Source organism: Diachasma alloeum, unplaced genomic scaffold (assembly GCF_001412515.2).
Source record: "Diachasma alloeum isolate Michigan unplaced genomic scaffold, Dall2.0 Dall_scaffold_78908, whole genome shotgun sequence".
NCBI lineage: Eukaryota > Metazoa > Arthropoda > Insecta > Hymenoptera > Braconidae > Diachasma > Diachasma alloeum.
In genome coordinates, this window is record NW_021683643.1 from 1,870,864 (window position 1) to 1,876,062 (window position 5,199).

General features: G+C 44.3%; 1 protein-coding gene across 2 annotated transcripts in view; it reads right to left on the bottom strand.

Moving 5' to 3' along the window:
• LOC107047887 (RNA polymerase II degradation factor 1) overlaps positions 1 to 4,070 on the bottom strand; it is a 12,406-nt gene extending 8,336 nt beyond the window's left edge. For both annotated transcript variants that reach the window (XM_015270783.1, XM_015270782.1), the window contains exon 1: positions 3,621 to 4,070. The gene's annotated coding sequence lies outside the window, so the exon portion shown is untranslated. The remainder of the gene's footprint in view (positions 1 to 3,620) is intronic.
• Between the last annotated feature and the right edge of the window lie 1,129 nt (positions 4,071 to 5,199).

Genomic DNA, 5,199 nt, shown 5'->3' on the forward strand with positions numbered 1-5,199 from the left:
CCCCCCCGGGGGGGGGGGGGGCGTCGGGGAGAGAGGTGGGAGGGAGGAAATTATTCTTGCCGAGTGCAGCATGTGCATTGACACGAGGCAACTATTGGTTTTTATTTTTGAATTAAAAATAACGTCCGGTTATATTCTCTTTCGCATAATTTCAACGAACCATTTGAATTTACCACGTCACTTTTAATAGAAAAAAACATGAAAATTGTTATTTTATGCGATGCAGACGAAATGGCGCGTGGCATAACTCCTAATCGCTATCCTCTGACCGTCCGCCTCTGTTCACTTCTCGGGAACTGGGATAGTCATATTCATAAATCATAATTACTGTTAATTATGTTAATTATATATTTTTGGGACATTAAAAAGTCACATCAAATTGAAATGCTACTTAAAATTCTTGTGTAATTGAATCAATCAGTTGATGTTGAATATCATTTTTCTCCCGGCCAGAATGCCTGGAAATTTTGTCAAATATATTCTCTCAATCAAATAAAAGCGGAAGAACTAGAGCAATCCCACTGTGACGTTCCTTATCGCTCTATTTATCATCTCTCTTTTCTATTCCCGTTATCTCAGTCCCAATTGCATAATAACGATCGCGGGAAGCGGCTGGTGTGGGTCCGGTGGTTTTTTTTATTTGTACTTAAGCCTCACTCCCATTGTCAGACGAGTTTTTCCTCTTGTATTTGACATGAAACACTCAGTGGATCGGCTGGGGTCAATTGAATGGAAATAACGTGGGTAATTAAACGTAATTCAAACGGTGTTGCAATTTAGAATTGGTGTTCGTTCATGTGGTGATTGTCGCCCCGTTGTTTTACCTCTCCCTTACGTAATTTCTCGTAAAACGCGTCACACGCAGCTCGTGACGATGATACTCCCAATACGGAAGGGGAAATATCGACGGAACAATCTTGATATTTAATTCCACTGCAGATTTGTTTTCATGATTCAAAGCGAATGTTTCATGCTTGATTCACTAGTTTAGGGGAAATAGTTTATGATCGATAATGGAATTTTCACGAGGTCGTTGCCTGAGTATGATTACTCAAGGCAACATAATCGATTAACGAGGATGACGCAATGTCGAGTCATTGATGATTGAAACGTGCCTTCATGAATCTTACCGTTAAACCCCTAATCTCTATTACAGCGGATATTTAAAATTCCAGGCGAGCGAATTTGATGGGACGATAACACCGGTTAAAAATTAGCTCACACTACTGATTAGATTAATTTTGATTCATCCGAGGACACGTGTTATCCGCTCATTTTTTCGTTTTTCTTTTCGTTGTTTTTTTTATACTTTTTGTAGTGTTCGAGACCGTGAGGTTTTATTACATACGTGTTCTCGCTCTTACTCGAGGCTATGGGAGTGAAGCAAATTGGGCCGTGGCCCACTTTTCGCGGGTGAACTGCGGTGAGATGAGGCTTTTTCAGGGGGAACGGGGAGGTGAAGGTAAAGGGGACTCTGTCGAGTTTTGATATCTGAGGCGTGCGCGAGACAGACAGGTGGGAGAGGAGGCGGATCAGTGGAGGGGGGATAACCCTTCACGCCGGTTCGAGAGTCAACATTGATCATTCCTCGTGGAAACGGCGAGCCACGTGCTTCTTCCTTGCGGTTTGGAACGCGGCTGGAGGAGCGGAATGAGATGCGAAATAGCCAGTGGAATATTCAATTCAGGGGATTTGTGGGGGTGAGGGGAGAAGGATTGTATGGACGAATGCTTGTACGCATTGGGAATGTTTGAAAACATTTCCATGTGGATGCAGGATTCAGCGACGAGTTTTTTCGTATTAAAAAATTTTTGATTTGTGATTTTAGATCGGTCGAACCCTTTCGCCAGGGAAGATTCAATTCAGGGGATTTGTGAGGGTGAGGGTCACGGGGTCGTATGTACAAATGTTTTTCAAGTGCGAACGCATTTTTGCATGACTTGAAAATATTTGAAAATCTGTGATGAAGTCGGTTGCATCCAGTCTGGGGGGGGGGATTTCGCGGGGATATCTTAATGGAATTATCTCGGTAATGAGTTGAGCTGGGGGAAAATGCGAGAGGGACTTTTTGTAGGGAATTTTCTGGGCTATAAAACAGATTATTTGATATTTCCTCCTAACATCGATAATTTTCGAGATAAATGCAGAATTAAGCGACAAGTTTTTTCGTATTAGAAAATTTTTTATTTGTGATTTGAGATGGGTTCAAACTCTTTCGCCAGGGGAAGATTCAATGCAGGGGATTTTTGAGGGTGTAAAGGTCACACGATCACATGTACTAATGTTTTTCAAGTGCGAATGAGTTTAAAAAAGACTCGGGAGTATTTGGACACCCGTAGATTGGCCTAAATTGACTCCAAGCGTGGATTTTTAAAAGTTTCCTTAATGGAATTATCTCAGTAGTGAGTTAATCTAGCGGAAAATATCAAAGGGCCTTTTTGTAGGGAATTTTCCGGGCTACATAAAAGGTCCTCTGAGATTTCCTCCTAACATTGACGGTTTTCGAGATAAATGCAGAATTCAGCGACGATTTTTTTTTCATCAGAAAATTTTTGATTCGTGATCGGTTCAAACTTATTCCCCAGAAGATTTTTGAGGATGTAAGGGTCACACGATCACACGGACAAATGTTTTTCAAGTGCGAATGAGTTTTAACAAGACTTGGAAATAATTGCGCACCTCTAATAGATTCGTCCGAATCCAGTGTAGGGGTGGATTTCTCAGTGGTTTCTCACCTTGATGGAATTATCTCGGCAACGAGTTCAGCTGGGGAAAAATGTCCCGCATACAATTTGTAGGGAATTTTCCGAGCTATAGAAAAGGGCTTCTGATATTTCCTCCTAACATCGATGATTTCCGAGATAAATGCAGAATTCAGCGATGAATTACTCCTCTCAAGAAAATTTTTCTCAGCAAATGAATCAAAGAGAATAAATAACTTGGGATGTCACAACTCGATGTTCTTTCTCGTCAGGTGAACCAATGATACGAGCAATTGTTTGAAATTGCTGAATTAACCCTGAAGAATGAAACCGTCCACACACACATAAAACCATCGGACTCGGGTTACGAGAGTTCGTATGACGCAATGAAGAACCACGAAGGAGTAAGAGCGTGAGTTTTAGCGAAGGTCTCGGTACCCTCACGACCTCCTACTGGTGCTCCCCTCAACGAATTTGAGCGCGAAAACCTCAACACAAGCTCCGGTGACCGCAGGCCGAGTTCGTTGATCCTTGCGTCATCAATGTCAAAAAATAAATGAGCCGAATGCGGATGAGCAAGTGGGAAAATGAGGGAAACGGAAAGATGAAGAATTTCGTAATTCTAGATGACAAATTGATTATGTCACTCGAGAATAGACGTTAGGCAACCGACAAAAAAAACCCCGATTCTATTCGGTAATAGTCAAGTCCAAAGTCTCGACTGGGGGAGACACGTGCCGCGACAGCCTCTTTATCACGATTTTATTCCCCGAAATGAGACACCAGCCAAGCTCCTATCGCATTGCACACACATTCTCGTAACTCCACATTTCAATAATCAATCCAGATCAACTATTGAATGACGAAAATCAGTAATTCCGTGAGTACACTCAACTCCTTAACAACTACCTTACTCACCAATCGTTAAACTTTTCTCCGAGCGCAATGTTGCGCCGTTACCGAGATCCACTTTGGCGGAATCCTCGTATTACCAACAACGTCGAAAAAAAAATCCGAGTTCAATTGCCGATAAATTCACCAACAGCCAAAAAAAACTTGATCACAAGCAGTTGAAAACTCCGAACCACCGGAAATGGTTAAATTCCCCGGTAAAAAAAGTCGTCGAACTTCACTTTGACAAAATCGCCGATAAATCTGGATCGACTGAAACCTCGAAACACTGGTCTCCCCGGCAAATGAAAAATCTCAATTTTCAATGAACGCAAAAAAAAATAATAATATTCCCCCACAGAGCCCTGAAACTTGCGGGACACGTCCGTACGGTGCGACGTCGCGCTTATGACTGAACTGTTTGGCTCGGTTCAATGCGGGATAGAGTGGCGGACTTGTCTCTCTCTCACGAGTTTAGTCTCTGGCCCCAATGTCGTATCGCGTGTGATGCTAAAAGGCTGACGCCAACGAGTGTTAGTGCCGCGTGCCCGGTGTATGCCTTCTTGGTACTACGTGTGTTCCAAGTTGCAGTGGGAGGTGGAATTGAGAATACATCGTGAGCGCGATGTTGGTGGATGGTGGGGGGAGGGCATTGGATTTTTGTTGAGGTCTCCTGTAGTGGTGGTAGTCGGTACTCGAGACAGCGATGGATGAAAATCCCGAGTGCGAAGGAGCGCGAGGAGGTAGACAGGGGGAGAGGAGCATGCTTGAGAGGTAGTGGGATACGCTATTCCCCACTCGTTTTATGCGTGAGAAATGTGTGTGTGCGTAACACATCTCGATCCCCACTCTCTTAACCCAGTGTTACTGGCATCGTCCACGATTATACACACGGGGGAGACTGAGACCCGTCAGGATACATCTCTCTCGATACCAGTGTCTCGATCCTCCCCCTCCCTCCTCCCGCCCCCGCCCCCTTGGACCGAACGGTATAGAAATTACGCGACACGGTAGATAATTAGATGCGACGCGGGGGTGGGGGGTTTAAAATTATTCAACATTTCCCCGGGATTTTCTCTCATCGCTATCATTCAGGAATTATCTGATGCTGTTGGTTATTATTTTTTCTGTTCTTTGGTCTCTGGTGCACAATGCCTCAGTCCTGTTTCGGAATAAGAGATGAGGGTTAACGAATCGACCGATTTGGAAGATCAAGGCCAGCGGCACGCGGGGTCCTCGGCATATGCGCATCTTTTTTTTTTGGGTGGCTTCTTTTATCCTCGGATGCTGGGGAGGCACTGCACCAGCGCGTCCTTGGCCGGTGCAAGCGTGCGCCAATTGTGTTGGACACTCGTGGAAACAAAGGGGGAGAGCTCATTATAATAGACGAAATTTCACACTGCCAATGTCGGCTATTGTCTCCTGGAGGTTTGACTTCGTTGTTGGGGGTTATTTATAAAAATGATGATTGGGGAAATTTGGCGGTTGTGCGGAGGATTTTAGGCGGCATGGGGGATTATTAGGGACGCCCATGCGTCATGTGACCGGCAATTGACGAGGCGTTTATGACCGCTGTCACAATCCTCTTTTCCCCGTGCTTTGAACG